The sequence below is a fragment of the Varroa jacobsoni genome, unplaced genomic scaffold, assembly GCF_002532875.2.
Source record: "Varroa jacobsoni isolate VJ856 unplaced genomic scaffold, vjacob_1.0 contig01464, whole genome shotgun sequence".
NCBI lineage: Eukaryota > Metazoa > Arthropoda > Arachnida > Mesostigmata > Varroidae > Varroa > Varroa jacobsoni.
This window is the reverse complement of record NW_019214638.1, coordinates 24,565-44,517: the sequence shown is the minus strand read 5'-3', so window position 1 is coordinate 44,517 and position 19,953 is coordinate 24,565. Positions and strand designations below refer to the sequence as shown.

Sequence of the window (19,953 nt, the reverse complement as noted above, 5' to 3'; positions counted from 1 at the left end):
TCATGCGAATACAGTTACAGCGTTCCTCTTTACTTCACTTAGTATTTGCTGCATTCGGCTCGGCGTAGAGTCAGCGTGTTGTTAGATAGGTCGATCGATTAGGCACCAGCGTTTATTAAGGACACAAACGACACTAAATGTAACGTCTCGTATTCAAATTCGTTTATTGAGTCCCCAACCAACATCTCGAACGATCCGTAACGCTCAAGGACTCAATATTAATTTCGTTTTGATTCAATGTACTCATGTCGCGGAGCGAAGTTTTCAAACACTGATGAATCGCTTAGAACATAGAATTTACATGCATCGCTCGAAAACATTACATGCTTTCGCTTTCTTTTTTCGGACAGTGGCAACTTATGGTTAGCGGACTTATAGATAACCGCTCGGGGATTAGAGAAGTCTCTAGCCATCGACTACATTCATCTAAGATCTTCTCGGTATCATTTACTTTGACGAATGGAAGCCAACTAGCTTCCACATATAAATGAACATATGCCGAGAAAACAATTCGCGACATACGATGGTGTTCTTCCAAGAAAACAAATGGTACTCGATAAAATTGCAGGTTGCAAAAGCAGCTTCCAGCCTCCCTGACATGTCGGTGATGTTTTCTCAGTGGGCACCTATACCCACGATGCTTACCATTTGTGCATGAAACGAATACTAAGTGCCCATATCCTAACCTGACAATTATCATGTAACATATATGAGATGCATCTGTCGATTAAATGCATGAACCTATCTTAGGAGACTATTGTAATTGTTACTAAATTACCACCAAGATTTGCTGCTAGGATAGTTACAAGTAAAACGTAGGTTTAGGCACAGATGCTCGCCCTTTAAGGACGTTGAAAAATGTTCCACGGCGATAACATGACGAGGTGGTAGCAGATCCCGTATCGCACGCCTTTATTCTAAATCAGTATAATTAAAATAGGATGTTATTGTTTATTTTTGTTTGCTACACAGAAGAGTGAATAACGAAATTAAGTTAATTAGATACATTAGGTCATGCTTCGTTTCCAGGTATCAGCTACTGCTATAGCTGTCGCCCGTAACAGCTTAAGTAGGAATCGTAGAGACACACAGTAAATGACTGTGATACGAGTCAAGTGTGCACGTTAACAAATGCTACCTTTTCACTACGCGCATCAGAAGTTTAAATCTAGAAGTAACAACTTTAGAGAGACAACTTCATTTTAAGAGATTGTCATACGTGGGCCAAGAGTACGTATTAGGGCAAAGAAATATAAGTGCTAAGATCGATATCATTAATATCGATCGTAGCACTTAGCGTAGGCGTGATAGGGGTAGGTCGGGGTAGGCTTGATATACTGAAGAGTTTCTTTCTGGAAGGTTGCAGAACATTGAAGACTTCAACAGTTCGTGACTAAGGAAACCTTTCAACTGCTGGTAGGGTCGAAAAATCGGTTCCCGATTTTTCGACCCTACCAGCAGCCGAACCCAAAGAGTTGCAGCAATGCAAATTTTAATAAATATATGTATATATTAGTGCGAAACCGTAGCAGTAACGCTGATTATTACCCCGCTTATATCGCGCGAAGCAATCATTGAATAAGTTGTAAAAAAACAATTATCTATTTTACGTATATTCGCATTTTCACGCTCCAGCGTAGACGTCACAACACGAAACAGCGACAGTAAGGGATAGACGTCTTCTATTTCGCTTTACATAATGGACATTCAGTTTAACCAATTTATTATGATCTCCTTCGTTTCTAATCTTTCTTATTTTAAGCCGATACACTCAGTTTTTCTTTTTTCTCAGAGTAATTAAAAATCCGCTCTCTGAGCTAGATACATATAAAATAATCAGCCACGATAAGTTACGTCGTTGATTTTCGCGTCGTTCTGTTCAAGAATACAATGCTTACCCAGGTACTCGTCTATGCAATGGATCATTTTCTCGTGTTGCTGCACGCTGAAATAGATAGAATCGATACCTTAAGCGACGCGACCTATATTATTAAACCAGATCGTCTCAGAACAGAAAACCAGCGTTTTTCGGTCAGCTGATAGTGGTCACTTAATTAGAAAAAATATTTGCGCACATTTCATAGCTAGATGAATCATGGCGACCTGTGTTGTGATTGGGGCTCATCTTGTTGTTGATTTAGCTTGAAGATATTTCAGAGGCTCGTGCGAGTCTCGTCCTTGTCCGATTCATGTCCGTAGCCTCGACGATTGACGGTTAGTCTCACTTATTTTTTAAGAATAAAGCTACAGAAGAACAGGTTGAAATAGGAGAAGCAATGGTAACGGCTTCGATAACAATAACAACATTAAAACAAGCTGCTTCCGCCATTGCAGTCAAGGCAGAGCAGATCAGGGCGACGCAAACGACGACAAACACATTTTCCTGTTGCTAGAGAGCATGAGGTCACGGAAACAAGACGAGAAGCTGATAACTCTCTACCGATGGCTTAGATTGAGTCTTACGCTCGATCTTCCCTACTTCTGTCTCGCTTCTTCCTTTTATCTTCTCCTCCAGGCTTCATGTTCGGTGAGTATATGGCTGACGTGCGCACATGTACATCGGCAAATGTAGAGTGCTGTTCTCTACAACGGCGTTGGCCTGTATGAAGTCGGGTGTGCCAAGTTAATCCCGCAGGAGGTTTGGCAACTGTTTGCCTACCATCGCTGCAATGCGCCAGGTACGCTGGACTGCACAGCGTAGCATAATATTAGTATTCCTCACAGCCAACCCAGCCGCTTTGGCCTTCGCACTAGTCGGTGACTGTACTGCTACAAAACGAGTACTGTTAGGACTACTAGTGGCAACTAGCTACCTAGCAACTAAGCAGGACCAACCCGAGCCCTGCAGACATGAACGCGTACGTATTACAAAATCCTTGGGGACCTTCCTTTTCTCGCCGAAATATACAACGCTACCTATAATATACATCGGAAGCTAGCCAAATCGACCAGCTTTGCAGAATACTCAGCCTTATGCCTGAACGCTAATACCCCTGAACCAACCCTATGCTGCCCCCACACCATCCAACTACACTGAGGGCCTAATGCTCACAGCCAGCGACCAACAACTAAGGAAAAGTAATACGCACCGTAGAAGCGAAGTACATGTTCTGTCTATAATTCACCTCTCCAGAATCAGGAAAAGAGAGAAGACAGGAATTCGATCAGAAGACGAAAAGCTTTGACGAAACATATAGGGCATAAATACACACTTACGGACTCCGATACGTATCGCCGTCCTAAATTTAGTCAGCTCGCGCTATGACAGTTGAACCTTGTTCCTGTACCATTGCAAAGGCTATGCAAACACGCAATGAGCCAAGCTAACAAGCTATCCAATGATACAATTCTATGCGTAGCTGTTTCGGCAGACAAAAATATTTGGATCTGTTGAGCGAGAACAGTTCCGTCTGCAATGCTTTCCTCATCTCACGTATGGGAATGCCGACAGAAAGCGATAGTGGTCGAGGGCGGCCATTCATCTTATGTCCCATTTTCTTTCTTACAGCATATGGGCCTCCCGTCTAACAAGTGGTTACTCAATCCGCATGGCTGCTGCTCAACGATATGTGTTTCGAAAGACGGAAGTAAATTTATTTTGAAGGATGACTGTGTTGGCCTTCGTGTTAACTACAACGATCAGGGCAGTCTGGTCCTACAGGACTGATGCACTCCACCCCTATGCTCAATATTCCAGCTACAGTTCCGAAAACATGCGGGCGTTAAAAAAACGAGCGATTTACCTGATCGATAAATACTGTTTTAACTAACTAAGCAGCATGTCTTGTAAAGGCGGACGTTTTAGCTCGGTCTATATACGAGTAGGACACGTGGAAGTTGACCATGGTCACTTCTGTTCAAGTAACTATCATGTCCAACTCAGTAATTCACATTAAATGTAGGGCACAAGAGTAATTACAAGAGGCACAAGGGTAACAGTTGCAATAGAGCCAAAGCAGTGCCGACTTTTACCCCCAATATGTAGATATTTTTCACTTAATACAATTTAGTAAGTCCTTTTTCTATAGCTTAAATCAGTCATGTAACATATGTGCTTGGCGATATCTGAATGGATTACCTGTATTTGCATTCCGTCGACAGGACGTACGTCAGTAGCCTAAAGGCTGGGAATAATAGTCTCTTACTAATAAAGCGAACGTTCTAGAGCAACAAAAAATTGTAAATCAAATACGCTAAAATCTGTTTTCCATACCAGACTACCCCTGATGAGCTGTTTTCAAACACTGAAGATGGATACTTCAGTAATCTTTTTCTCATTCTAAAAGTGTCATCCCTGACGCTTATGCCTGTTCGCTACAAGCACTGCTTACCTGATTTCGGCTTCGATTCAGGACCTAAGCCACTCAGTAGTAATTTAAAAAATGCCTTTAATGCGAAAATAACTTTTAACAGTAACGTATTAGTGGTAAATTACAGCGTCGCTCAAATACGCTGCCATTGTTACAATACAAAAAAAACTAGCGAACTCAAATTGTGGGCTCCAAAAAATGCAAAAAAAGCGTAATTAAAAATGCCCGCTGTAGCAGCTTATCTCGGCAATATAACTGCTTGTCTCAACTGATACTATCATTCTCCATTCCGAAATGGCCGTTAATTTCCAAAGATGTACAAAAGGTGTATCAAAAATGTTTAGCTTTCAAATCTGAGCCCTCTTGGGAACGTTTGAATTCTTAGAAGCCGCATTGAAAATGGCAATAACGATAGTCGATTTTGGCCAAAGAAGGAAGTCTCTAACTGTGGTGTAGGGAAAAGTCATCCTTGGTACGAAAACCTTCGACGCGATAAACCTAAATTCTACGTATGCTTCTGTAACAGACGTCAGTCCTCGAGTAAAATGCTGTTTACAGGCTTAAACGTAACACCAAAAAAAAAAAAGAAAAAAAAAGTAATGATAATAACAGGTAGTCACCACTGGAACAGAGGAATAGAATATGATTACTGCAACCTAAAGGTGTGTTATAAAATGCAGTAATATTCTAAGCAAAGGATAGGTTTCTAGTTGAGCTATAGTTTACGTTAAGTTTAAGGTAATGAAACTGAAGATTCGTTCATACTAAGGTAGATTGACAAACTAACTGCCAAGGAGTTATGGATTAGGTGGAACACTGCTGCTGGTGTGAACTGAAGTCTGAGTAAGGCTGGCTGTAAGATCGATAAACCGAATTAGTTTAATCAATAGAAGAACAGATTAGTACATATTTATATATACACATAGGGTACCCATTCAGTGAACATATTATTGGGACTTGGCTCTATGATGGACGTTCTAATGTATTTTGTACGTACAACTATGTCCTAAAAGTAACTAATTACTGTTTTGGTCCGAAGCGGATAGCTTTGTGAGAAGTCCCAGAACGGTTCGTGAGGGTGCAGTGGCGTATTTCTGGGTTCATTTTACTTGTTATTCTATGCTTAGGGCGCACGAGCGTTGAAAGTGTCGTACGTTGTGATACGCTGATGTCAAGTTGACCAAAGGTTCTTATGTTTAGCGGCTCAAGAAAAGCCCGTGCCATAAAGATCACAGCTTATTCACTGATGTCTGTGCAGTTGTCAGTGCATTTAAAGCGTACGCAATTTGCTGAGGCAGTTCATTTGACGGAACTTCAAAAGCCAGTGAAGGAGCCGACGCTTTGTGACCGATAGGTCAGACAGAATAAGCTCGGTAATCGAAGCAATATTATAAACGTACGAATTTTCGCTCTCTTCAGATATGTCCGGATACCCTGCTATGATATCGGAAAGACCCGAATGTTAAGGCCGTTGTCAAAAGTTTACACTACAACCAAGTAATGTTATAGAAAATTTATAAACACAACAGCTGTACATGGACCAAATTTCCTTCAGCTGTTACATTATTTTTTTTTTAGCTATTGAGCTGGTTAAATCTTGAGAATTGTGGTGTGGACTTTAAATAGACTTAAACTAATCAACGCAAGTTTGAGGCAGTCTAATAAGAATTTTATATACTAGGGTAAATATACAAGAAAGACAGGTATTATTGTTATTTCATAGGAGCAATCGAAAGTTTCGGCGATGTACAGTATATGAAAAGAACACCTGCGTAAAGAAATGCTATCTGCAATTACAGCGTATGAGTGAGGGCACGCGTTACTGCTCTGATATTCCGAAGAGAGATGTATTGTTGGCATAGTACCACGGCGTTCGAGAGGGACGGTTCACAGTGATTGCAAACGTGACCCCGCTGATCGGTACCTATCATAAAAAGGATTCTGAGGTCTGACGGAAATTCTGAGGCTGCGAACTAACATTTTACTGAACGCAGCGGCAAAGAGCAATCTCTACGATCTAACTCCGCCTTGTTGCCCAAAACGACAAATGCCCCGTGTTAAACTCGAGACGTAATGCAATTTGTTGCAATAATTAGTACGCTAACTGCGCCGCAAGGTTTTCCCTAACGGTGGTATGCAGGTCGAGCTAGCAAAGAATTGATTAATAACGAAGATTTATTTTCTGCTATTTGATTATAGTGAAACTTTTAACTTGAATGACCGGGATTGGTTTTCGCAACATACTCCATCGAGACATGCCCTTCAAAATCTATGAGCCCCATTCTATCTCATGATTGGACCTGCAGTACAATACGAGATCCAAGAGTCGTTGCTGTATGAGTCGATTGTTTAAGAATATTAGTCTTTGAGCATCATTGGGTGCAGGGCGCACTCTACGAAAACACTTGGTGAACTCCGCGACGGGCAGCTAGCTTTCTGCCCATTTTCTCCGCAAAGGCGGCATTATAGACGTAGAAAATTTCTTGGAGATTTCCGTTCTAATTTTGTTTAGCAAATAACACTGATCTCCCCCACTCGGATTGACGAACAATTCGACGAAAGCTTTCGTAATATACGGCAATACTTTTTTTTATCACGTATTTTTGCAGACACCAGGACACCATATCGAGATGCGGAAATAATTTTCAAACACCTAACGGTAGAATCGTCGCATCCCGTTACGTCTAATAAATGTTTTGAAAGGCTTTACCTCACTTTGCATGACAAGACCTTCTCGAGGGCGCCCAGAGTGTCGCCTAAAATAGTAAAATAAGTCTAAGCGACGCTATTTTTCGGCGACTGACGTTCTGTGCAGAGAATATATTAGGTTGCTGGTGACGCCATATACGACGAAACCTGTTGCGGGAGTTTTGGGAAATGTATACACATTATTGTTGAGGAAAAATGGAAGAGATGGTCATTTGTGTAAGTTTCATTTTAGCTGACTATTTACCGACTTATATACTATAGGAACTTACCTTGAAACCCCAGAGTAAAACTCACTATGAATGTTTTGCCAGAAATTACTGTAATAACTGAAGTTACAATCATTTACGGGGTCATATTATTGAAAATGAAAAGACACGATGAGCATATCTGCAGCAGAATTTCGGTGGCGATCAACGGTTTCCATACTACTACAGATCGTATTGTTTAACTTTCAGTTTTGAGGCCTTACAACTCGTATGAAGCTAGTCCAGGTCCTTGATTACCTTCCAACGCATCATCTTTTCCGTTTTGTACAATACGATAGACGGGGATCTTCGAATATTTAAGCTAAACAAACTTCCAAACGCAAATGTAGCCCAACACATGCGATTATAATATAACCCACAATGATGCCTAGGTTCGTCGAGTACCAAAAAGAATACATAGAAAATAATCTCGTACATTTCTACAAAAGCATGGGCAGACGGTTCGCCTATGTAAGAGAACGCTAAATTCGGAATGATTTTAAAAACATTTACATGAATGTAACTTTCATTAAAGTGAGTGAAGTGGTCCGTGATGTGTCCAAGAAATCTGCAGCCCCTCCTCTGGTATGGCCGCCATATTTCCATCATGTTATTCTAGCATCCTGTCTTTTTTTTATCCATCTGCTCGACGGACAACTGTTCAACTTGGAAGCTACTCGTCAGACGAATCTTGTTTTTTTTTTCAATAACTTCCAGAGGATCCTATTGGCTAATCAAAACAATACAAACGTTTTTCTAGATATATCGATATATAGTTAAATTTATTTTAGTAGCATCAGGCCGGTGAGATCGGCGCTGGTATCATTCGAAAGGCTGAGGCATAGAAACAAGAAAATACTGCTGTCTTTTGGGGGTTGAAAGAAAAAAATTACCAAAGGGCGTTCCGTGGTTTTCGTTCTGGAAAATACGCTCCTCATAATGGTCCTCCAATTAGAAAAAAAGTCGATGAAATTTTTGCGGAACTTGAGTCAGACTGACACCCGAATAGCCATGCTATTGCCGATAAACCAGGCACACACCACCAAACAGTTTTAAAGCAAAGCTCCATGTTTAAATGGCATATGAATCGACGCAGGGGACTTCAGTCGATCGTATCTTTTTCTACATGCGAAACCCCATAGGAAAGCGACAGAACTAAACCATTTTTTGAAGCGGTTGATCACTGCTAATGAAAAGTTGATCAAATATGACCGTAAGACATATATAAAAAAAAAAAAAAAAAAAAAAAACGTCAAAATCACAAGCTCCTAGTGACGCTAAAAAAGGCTGCGTTTGATGGGATCGAGAAGGAGTCGTATATCGTTATGGGCTGCTACTGCCGTCTCCTGGAAAAATCACTGATTCGGACCTGCCAACAAGTAACAAAATGACAGCTAGCCATAGAACAGAAATCGATTAGAACCGGCGCATAAGAAAAGCGTCATCTCCTGTCCATGAAGATGCCACACCGCCTATGTATTAAGCTATCCAGCAGAAATGGAGAAACTTCTGATAAGAAATCCTGGTACATCCGCCGTTTAACCTAGACCTTGCACAGTCAGATTGGCAACTGTTTAAATTTTTGCAGAACTCCTTTAATGGTGTTAATTTAGTTTTAATAGAAAGGTGTGAAAATAATTTTTGCTGTTCGTGTTGGTCAATATTTTTGTAAACATAGAAAACGTTCAATATCGATCCTTTAAACCCTTGAACCCGAACGGCACTCTGCAAACGTAAATCTAGGTCGAGAATGACGCTGTTTACCTGTACTTTGCATAATCGTTTGCAAGTTTTTTCAGTTTTTTATGCATCTGAACTTAAGCGCGGTCGTACCAACTTAGTTAATGATAAACATGTGAACAGCCACCACTAGAAAGTAGTGTATACAACATCAGAAAAGGTCACCGACACCCATCGAACTAAAGTTAGAGAAACAGCAGAGGCGGTGGGCGTCTCGAACAAACGTGTTTATCATACATTGGCTAAAGATTTGCACACGAAAAAGCTAACGCTAATTAATATTCCCCAAGTTCTGTTGAAGCAGTTTAAGTGAAATAAATTGAATTTTTAACATAGATTAATAACTGCAACAACAGTCGACTGCGAAAAATGGATTCGAAGTTGTGGATTCGAAGTTGTGGAAAAATGGATTCGAACTATTTCGAAAGACTATTTCGAAAAATTGAAAACAACGACAATGGTATACTACGCATCGTTATTTGGCAAACTGAAGGCAGAAATCGCTCGCATGTTGAAAAAAAAAATGCTATTCTGCCAAGAAAACATACGGTGACATCATACAGTTCAATGGTGGCCGCGAAAAAAAATCGCCTTCGATTGGAGGTAGCATCGAACCGTCCAGCATATTTACCATATATGGCCTTTCTAGGCCAAAAATTTCGCTCATACGATAGAAATTGTCATAAAGTGAGGAGGCTATGATTTTCGTGAGGCCAACGACTATTTGAATACATCAACGAGGTGAGAGCATTGCAGACAAAAATACACAGAATTACAAAAAGACTATATCAAGAAAAGAAAAAACGATTTCCGTATTGGCCTGGAAACTTTTAAAACGTTCGATGTCTTTCTTTAGGTTTAGCGGTCCAAGGTATTTTTCGCCGAAATCCCGAAGCTCGACGAGCTCATTCTTTATGTTGAAATGCCATGTTTAAACGAAGTATAATATTTTTAGGTAGTACTTTCAGTTCAGTATAAAAAGCTTGTTTTTCGATCTTGTCGCAAAATGGATAATGAACAATGAAAAGCCGGTTTCTTCGAATAGTTCAAGTACCAGACAACATTTGACGGTCTGGGTAGCCCAATGGCCCAGCAGAGCAAAAGAAGAATTTTCAAATTGGATACAACAACAGATACTGGTCATCGGTAAGCGAAAATCAAAAAATAACTATTATTTAAATAATCCAATGCACATTTTGAAAATGTCGAGCTGCTGATAGATGCAGGGCAGTTAGTTTACAGTCGGATATTTATAACAGGTAATTTGTCATGTTTCGTTTGCGGACTTCCGTTGGTCCGCTACTTTTGGTGTTACAATAAAGTCAAGTCTTTTCACATAAAAGTACGAACTAAGCAAAAGGCTCGTCTATAACGAAGAGCAGCTCTTATTTAATGTTTTAATATTGGATGAATCTGCACCAAACATCCTTAATGGGGTTTAGATCTGAATGTCTTGAAAATTCATCAAAACGACTCAAAATACCTTTTTTTTCTTCTAGTACGCATAACTTCCCGATGGAGAAATTAGCGGCCGTTTTGGCCTCCGTATCTGTAGCTGGAGTGTATACATTGATTTTGACTCTTTGTCACAGGACTCAATACCAAAGAATTATGTTCGAGTCGTGCTTCAAATTTAGGACAGACAACATGCTTCTAATAAGCGAACTTTAATTACTGCACTGGTTTTGCCCCGCAGTTTGTCTATCTCCGCTAGCATCTGTTTCAGTGTTGAGTTTCGGAGATGATTAAGGTACAGTGTAGTGTATTAAAGAGATCGCAGCTTTACGAACAGGTGGATAAAGCAAACGTAGAACGATATTGTCGAATCAAACACGTAAATGTACATAATGTGTTTTTTTTTTCTAAAGAACGAACATCTCTCTTCGGTTAACAGTGTCCTTAGAAATCGTATGATATGATATATAATCCTATGACAAACTATACACTCTATCGCCCAGTAATGCTCGCACCCAATGGACTGCGCGCAATTTTCCGGCAAATTTACAGATACTGAAATCACATTTTTTCGCTAATGCCTTAAGTCATTGATCATCATGCCTTTACTTCATTCGAGCGCGTGATGAGACGGCGGATTATGGGATGCAGCACTTTGGAGTGGTAACGTCCAAGTAACGATGAATAACGATGCGCTTGACAGGCTGCGCCGAGTGCACTGACGCGATGAAGTGCGGGATTGGGACCCCTAGCTTAGACAGCGGCTGTCACCGAAGTGTGGGGCGCTTATTGTAAAATCTGCGTCGTCGATGGCAGTAGCGAAGGGGCACTCGCCCCCGCTGCCACAGTCCTGGTCTCCGTCTTGCCTCACCTCTCAATGTAAGATGACGGCGATAAATACCTTCCCTCCATTGTTTTCATCGGTGTCTATGGATGGTCAAGACGAAGCGGACGACGACTATAGGTTCGTGTTCGCCAGGCTTATCGGCCTCACCGGGGTCGACGATGCACTTATCGCTTCCTCCCCCCGAGTGGGACGCCCTCAATTACAGCTATGCTCAAGTGAATTCTGGCCTCGGACATGGGTGGTGTTCAGTCTTCTGAAAGAAAACCGTGATTATCAACCCCTGAATCAAACGCCACTATGAATATTTCCATTCAGCATAAAGCAAACATACACATGAGGAGCATCGATCAAAACCCGTGTTTCGACTTTGCTGTTTACAGTTTATCAGGAAAACGTATATTTACGTGTTTCATAAACGATGTGTAGACGTGCCCACTTTAGTATGCCAGTAATTGATAGACGTAGAAATAAAGTCGAAGAAGGTCGGCACCGAATATTTTCCTAGGTTGGAAAAAGTGAGCCTTAGATTTAATTTTACTGTTCATTTTCAGTAACTGCTGCCTAATGGTTTGATTGTTTGGAATATAGAAGTGCCAAGTTTCGTTTTGTGATGGCACATGACGGCCATGTCGCTGTGGGTATCGCACAATGGAACTTATTGCCTCATGAAGTTAATCTGCCGTTGTCATGTTACGGTAAAATTTCTGTGCTTTTTAAGCGAAAATTTGCAATAAATGGTATTTAGATTCTTCTTTTTTTTTTACGTTATTTCCACTAGAGCACCAGCAAGGAGTCTTGCGTAGACTGAAACAGGTCGTATTTTGTGCTACGTAATTACGGCCATGCGTGAAAATTTCTTACCCAAATGCCCATTAAATTTTGATGAGCTAAGGAGTTCTGTGGTATGACATAGACTCATTGATTTTTGTCTATTTTTCTCTTTTTTTTTTCAATAGCTTGGTGTAATCTTGTTAAAGTTATCGACAATTGAGGTCTGAATCGATTGTTTGTTCAGATGGTGTTAGTTTCTTGTGTGGTACACTTTTTGTTTGCGTCGCTCTGTGCTTCAATTGTGCAGTCAACTTTAAATAGTTGAAAAAAATGCTTAGTTCTCTGGCGATATTTTGCCTCCTTTCGCGGTAATGACGTCACTTACGAGGGAAATCTCTCACATATGCCGAACGAGAATAGCTGAACTATTTTTTACGCCATTTCTTATAATATATAACTAACTTATAATATATATATAAGTTATCAAACTAAACAACTAACTACTATTTGTTAAGCTACTGAGCCAGACTTTATCGAATATTTTATATAGCACGATCGAATATCGATGTATACATGAGATAGTTTACACTCGGAAAGTTCGTGTCTTTTTCCCAATTGATTTTCTAGAAGCGTTCGTTCTTCTAAAAGGGGCTCATGTGCCAAAAACTACACAGAATCATGGGATGTGCCGCCCAAGTACTTAGTTATGAGTAATGGCTCGCGAACGGTTGAAACTGACAGCCCATCCTAACAAGTCGCAGACATCTAATTCGAAGGCAAACGTTTTTAATAGATGCGTATAGCTTACTATAATCTACAATCGATACAATCGGTTAAAAAAAAAAAAGCAATAATTAATAACACCAAATCAGATGATCATAAATAAGTTCGTCAGTTGTTTCACTTAGAAGAGAAAAATGCGCTTTTTTTAACATCACTTGTAGCCGTGAATGCGTCCAATAAACTCTTACAACAACAATCACCGATTTTCATTTTCTCAGTAGCATCGTATAAAATTTGGTCTTAGACAAAAAACTAAATGTCTATGCGGTTTGTCTCATTTTGTCATTTCACCTTTTAAACTGACAGGAATCCGCTGAGCAAAGGCCGAAAGTATTTGACTCGGACGTCTTCCCAGACAGTGCAAGTCTAAGGATCAGCTCCGTGCATTTCTGCATGTGTGTGTGTTTGTCTGTCTGTGTGTAAGAAGCATGAAGGCTTAGTTAGAGCTGATATGCTCCTTGAAGGAAAAAGAAGCTTTTGCGTCAACCCGTCTCTCCATCGCTGGGACGCCAACCCTCTACTGCTTAACGTATCTGCTTGGATCACATCGGCAAAAATCCAGTTCGGTGATTCACTTGTGTGGTTAACACTCTGGCATAAATTCTCAGCCTGTCACTTTTTCGCCTTTTTCTATTCTAAGGTGGCTCTTCGCATCTGCTAACATTGATAGGGCACAGCTGGTCCAGCCAGTACCGGCATATAGCAAAAACGCCAATTTCTATCTCTTGTACGTATAGGCACTCTAAAGAGACAAGGACAGGTTCAGAACCTTTGAACTCACTCCTATTGATTGCGGATAATGGTTTTCAATCAAGGAAACACTAAGTGCTTTGACACAAGAACTAGAGGAGGACTATAGCCCTTCATACCGCCTGCGCCATCGCTGCCCCATTTGCTAACCTCAGCTTCTTGCACATTTCCTCCACCATCACCCACATTACATCCTGCCCCTTACGCGTAGCAAGCATGTTATAAAAGTAACGCTATGCTAAACTGTAACAACAGCACTAGCGGTAGAAACAATTCGTCTTATAATCCTCAGTTACTTCCAGAATTATTGTTCAAGTGCTCGAGTCGCTAAACCTGTAGTTCTATAATTGGCTACTCGGAGATTTATAGTGTAATGTACAAGCCGGACGTCATTAAGTGGCGCACGCAAGCTACAATCGTACGATGGATGCTGCACGCCAGTGAACTTGTTCGTTGATAAAAATTTTGCTTTTTGCTAACGTTTACTGTTATTTAACTACCATGGTGTTGAGCGTGGTTTTGAAAATGGTTCAGATGCACTTAATGGTACTATCAGCAGTTAGGATGCCCTCATAACTTGGTTGGTTAAGTTAGTAGTAATAGTAGATCAGCAAAAAAAAGTTCGGTAAGGTCGTAAACAGGCGATAACGCCTAGCAACAATCTGGCATCGGTCTACACCTGATAGAACTTAACGAATGTCACACGTATCGCTGTTATCACGATCGCATGTAGCGGTGATACGTAACATGAACACTCGCCCTGCGAACTTACTTCCCAATCATTCTAGCCGAACAACTGCTGCATTAGTTCTTTCAAAAACAAAGAAAAAAACAAACCCACTTGTAACAGACAAAATTTGTACGTAACATACTTGCAACATATTACAAAGATCTTTAAGGAAAAATATCCGGTACTACTAATTGCCGATAGTTAATTTACTTGGAAAGCTTGCTTGTCAATCGGCAGCTTCCCGCCTGTGGACAATGAACCATCCATATCATCGCCATAATCTATTTATGCTTTCAACACATTGTAGTCTTAAGTCGGATATAGAGCACCGACTGTCCATAGAACGCAGTAGAAATGAAGAGTTAAGCTGTCCTGATTTTTGATTTTTCTATTCAGTGCCTAATTCTCTCCTCGGAGCGAAAATGCTCACACACAAACTTTTCACTTTCTTGTGAGTAAGTTCATTGCTGATTAAGAGCGTCGTCCGCCGACTCAGAAAGGTGCCCCATCAGACCACCACTGATCGGTGCCCAATTCTGTTTCCCTGTTTTTTCTTTTACACATGCCTAGTCTACTTCTCTCTGGTGCAGCGTCTTGCTTTCCTGCAACCATCGGCATCCCCCCCACCTTCTCAAAACACGAATGGCTCTTGCAGGCAGAGATCATCTACACACTAGCAGAGTCAGCCATCCTGAACCGGTTGCCTTTCTAAAGCACTGCGACCTCTCATCCGGAAGAACAGTACCCCAATCACATGTTTTTAGAGCTTACTTATTCTCACCTTAAAGTTCACTTCAAAGCACGAGCTTTTCCGAATAAATACAATCACAAACACTCAAACGGTTAGGCTAAACTTTGTCTCTTGCAGAAATTCTATCCTCAGCACGGAGCTTTACATGGTCCTTCACCGTTGGGGTCAGCACAGCGTTCAATCAATTGGGTCCATCGACTCGAGTCGAAATTTCTGATGATCGATAACCTTTTATACATCGCGATAAGAGTGCTTAGTCATAGCTGGCCACAGCTGTTCAGTACAAAAAAAAACAAACAAGATCAGCTTTTTACTTCCATACCGTTAAAAAATATGAGAAGTATATGTCCAGGTCATGGTCTTTAAGTATCCTTTGTTGATCCATGAGAATATATTATATGTAAATTCACACATGCAGTAATGTATAAGAAGACCGAGAGGCTTTTAGCTACGCTAAAAAAATACAGCGGTTGAACCAGGACGTTTTTGCCTCCTGTATGAACCCGTACGTAGGTAAGCAAAGCGGCCTTATAATTCGGTAAGGTAATTATCTATAGTTGATTTATATATGGTCCCAGATAAAAAAAAATACGCGCACCGTTGACGCCTAACATTGTTGCCTGGTGCTAACTGTGAATCCATCATTTCCCGACTGTGGTGCTATGTTGCACTCACCGAAAGCCTGGTTTTGGCCTTGAGTAAAGTTCAAAAAATAACGTCTTAAACGTGATATTCACTGAAAGACCAACGTCGATGTTCTATGTATTAGAAGCTAACCCGCTACTGACAAAACGTACAACGCTATTCAGCAATATTTATTGGTTATGCGAACGGTCTAATAAATCTATTTAAATGTTTCCTAAGGGTGTAATGTAATAAATCCAACATTGAGGCTCGGCTTGAACTGCTCGGAAGGTTCTCTCAGCATTGAAGCTAAGGCAAAATATACGGATATTGCGAATTGTTCTTCTATGCAACGACCGCACGTTCATTAGACATCGAAAAATGTCTATGGTTTTCGTAAGCATGAAGATCAATTAATGAGCACGTTGGAAAAAATAAGTAGTAGATATCTTGTACGCAAGCAAGACCGTTTTAGCCGTTCTTTATAGCTAAGTTAAAATTTTAAAACAGGACGAACGTAAATGTTTAATAGGCCTGCCTTGCCGTCGTCACCATTTCTGGCCAAAGCCACATAACGTCGCTTATATATTTCTCTGTTCTTCCGACCGTCCGTATGTAGGAATGTATATTGTACAACTGCTGACCCATTCGTATTGCCGAATTTCGTCCCATTGCTGTTGCTTCTTCTATGGTCTACCACTGGTAGTGATAATGATTTGTTTGTTTCGTGTGAGGTAAAGCTCATTCCATGTGACACTCCCTTTCGCCGCTGCAATACGAATAGCAACGACGATGGTGGTGACACATGTTGCGGATACGTGCTTACTTCGGCTGTCGGTCTTTCAGACGGTCGTCTGTCATTTCGCAACCGTTAGTCATCCGTTACGCGTAGCGGATAAGATCATAGGACAGCCAATGGGACCGTCGTGACAGTGGCCACCCCATGTCCCAACGGATGGCATCTAGCGTCGACTGCCCGCTGTATATTCTTATAGCACAGCACGAGCACCAGTGTAGTGCAGCAGTTATCGTGGTGACAGCTGTACCAGCAACAACAAAAGTGCCGATTGCAATGTTTTTGCTAGCTGGATGGCTCTGCGCGAAACACGTCAGTCTGACGGTGGACTCTCTCCTATTCTCTGTGTCCTTTCGCTGTCTTTGTGTTATATGCGTTACTAGCACTTCTCGCAGTGGCAGACCACTTCTGACGGACGGATAAACTGGCTGAATAAAAGCTCGCATCTGAGGTAGAATGAGAAACGGCAGGGTGCTCCCGAAGGCATGTTCTCCTTGTAGTGAATGCGTCAAGCTCTTCAACCGTTCGCGCACCCATAAGTTGATGGAGGGTGACTGTAGCTCGACACTACCCGCACGCTTATGAGATAGGGACTTTCTAGTGAAGGAAAGAAACAGCCAGATTGTTGGCAGGACGGGAGAACTTGGGAACCGGTGATGGAGGGAGCCTGAAGTGCTTGTTGAATGATTGGCGAGACCAAAAGAGATTCCATTCATTTATTATCTGTTACAGAGCACTCCTAGTCGAGGAAAAGCCAAGTCAAAACCAGTGAGCCTAGTTTTATTGAAAGAAAAGAGCAGACAAAGTGCACAAAGAGAAATTTACAAACCGCTACTCCACCACCATTGGATCGCCGCATGCTGCAGCTCGTATTCTACCGTTCAGTCAACCCATTTCAATAATGGCCTCATGACTGTGTAACTAGCTAATGAGTTCCGAAGGATTTCCAGTTATACTGAATACAGCAATATGCGTTGCAGTGGTGAGCTTTTGACGGCAAATCGCAGCCTTCTGATAGGGTAAGACGTTACCGGCTGACACATTGCTTTATCTTGGAGAACTCGAAGGCCTAGTATAGGTTTCCATAAAGAGCATATTCTCGAGCGTATTGTTAACTTAACCATCTAACGTATATCTACGACAATCAGACATATGTGTCTAGTAGAAAGACGGAGTGGCTTGTGCCGAATCTGTGTCCGACTCATCTCAACAGGCCTTCACATAAATAATACATTATGGCTTAAAACATACTTCGGTTCATAAAGCCTCACCATAAAATTAAAAACTGCCATCATTGCCATAGAGACACTGTGCCAGGCACAAAAAGTAGCAATTTGTATCGAGCTGTTACTATCACACGTACCTTCACGACCTATTGTGATTCAACAAATTTCATTTTCGAAATTTAATTAAGAATAATGATATCAAAAAGTAAGGCTATGTGCGACAGGGGTCATATAGACCGCAATACTTTTTTAGCAAAGAAACGTTAAATTTTAAGTTTCAACACCATCAAAGTTAGATAGTTTTTTAGATGCACCCGGGCGAAAAATTTCGTGCAATTCGCAATATTGAAATTTTTCCTCGACATAAGTTCGAAAAGCGGGGCTATATGGGACAGCTAGCTCGTTTTTTTTTTAAATTTATCGAACTTCTGTTAATTAAGAAAAAAAATTACCACCTCGTTTCTTATTACAGAGTCGCCTGCTCCGAAGCTATATTTTCAATAGCAAGTTTCATTTGATAAAAACGTACTACATTGAGTTATCTTACATGACCACCCTGGCGGCTGTATCGGCGGGGCTGATATGAGGCTATATAAGCTACTATTTATATTACAGTCATTTGCAACTACGATAGTTATACCAGCACATTGTTGTTATTCCTTGTCTCTTTTAGAGAATAATGTGACTTGTCGATGACGGGTACCTCAATCAGTCAAAAAGCCAGCTCGAGTAGCGAAACTTGATGGGATTTGTGTTATAATATTTGGCCTACTCAACTTGGCAGGAAAAATATAGAGCACCGGCTTTTTTGACCGGCAAAAAACAGCTTTTTTATAGTTGTTTTTGTCCAATTATGGACTTGTTAGTGTCAAATTATTATAGTTCGCCCAGATAGCCTTACCCTCCTCTGTGTATGTCGTTGCCGTTGGCGGAACTTGAAGCAGCAATCTTTAGCCTCCTCTAATCACGGGCTTTGCCATCCGTGTCGATATATAAATATATAAGATGACCTCAGTCATAAAATCATCTGGCTGGTCTGGAGGCCGGTAGAGTGTTCCCGCGAGAACAATGAACAGTCCCTTTTCAACAACGGTCCGCAAAGTAACACTTAGAGTTTAGTGTTCTTTCGACATTTTCTTCTTCATCATCTTCAGCACGTTAGCAGGAATTGAATGACGCACATACACTTCTGTATGAAATAGTATATTGTGCTTTTTGAAAATTGAGTGCAACAACAAAGTTACAAGTAAGTATAACTCGAATTCATGCAGCCGTCGCGGATCCAATAGCCTATACGCCATCAATACTAACTTCATAAAACTCAAGTTTAAATATTTCTTTTGTACGCAAACTGTAAGCGTTATTTGATTTTTTTAGCGACATTTAATTTGTTTGGAAACCTATTTAAAGACATTGCTTATTTCATAGTTAGGGTCTTTGAAGATGATAAAATCAATGACGACCGAACCGTAGGACAAATAAGGTAATGAATTCATCTGCAAAATTGGACTAGTCCTACATTTACGTGTATTTGACCGTTAGTGCCTGCATTAAATTATGATGAAGCATTCACGTAAGACTGTCACGTTCAATAAAACGTGTTTTTTAAGTGCCTTTAAAGGCATCTATTTTAGATGGTTTTAGGTTTCCATTATCGATAACATAAACTGCTAGCGAAACTGCACAAACAATGAATAAATATTATTCCTGCCTATAGATAACCCGACAATCAGCTTTAAGGCCAAGCGATTGGCTTGTCTCAATCTGACGTCAATGAATCTTTTGACGAGCTTAGCAAAATGATAGCGTCCTTCTGATGACAAACTTCAAAGTTGCTACAATTGAAACAAATGTTAGTTGCTACTTGAATGTCCGTTACGCCTTAGGGCTGTGATGACCTGGTTAATCTACAAGAGCTGTAACATCTATCAAACTCTGATATCCATCGAAGCGGTGTTATATTCTCTTTGAGGACTAGACCGCTCTCTTGCTAAGATAACACGTACTAGATAAGGTCCACATAATAAAAATCTACAAACTAGGCAGTATTAGACCTGTATAATATAGGTTTGCTTCATGGGTAAACCTGAAAAGCATTTTGCCTTATAATTGCATGGATGCTGAGCTAGGATCTTCCGCAAACCTACCAATGTATGGCAAACGTCTTCCTTGACACAGGCCTGCCAGCCTATAAAGTCGGCAACGAAAAAGCGCGA

General features: G+C 40.8%; 1 long non-coding RNA gene across 8 annotated transcripts in view; it reads right to left on the bottom strand.

Moving 5' to 3' along the window:
* Window positions 1–19,953, bottom strand: part of LOC147751907 (uncharacterized) — a 45,432-nt gene that overhangs the window by 14,838 nt on the left and 10,641 nt on the right. For 3 of the 8 annotated variants that reach the window (XR_015315583.1, XR_015315584.1, XR_015315585.1), the window contains one exon: window positions 9,462–11,559. The exons of 2 other annotated variants lie outside the window; for them this stretch is intronic. This is a non-coding gene — a long non-coding RNA (uncharacterized LOC147751907). Of the gene's footprint in view, window positions 1–806; window positions 911–3,216; window positions 3,419–9,461; window positions 11,560–19,953 lie in introns of those variants that run through there. 3 more of the 8 variants (XR_015315581.1, XR_015315582.1, XR_015315587.1) reach the window with 3 other exon arrangements.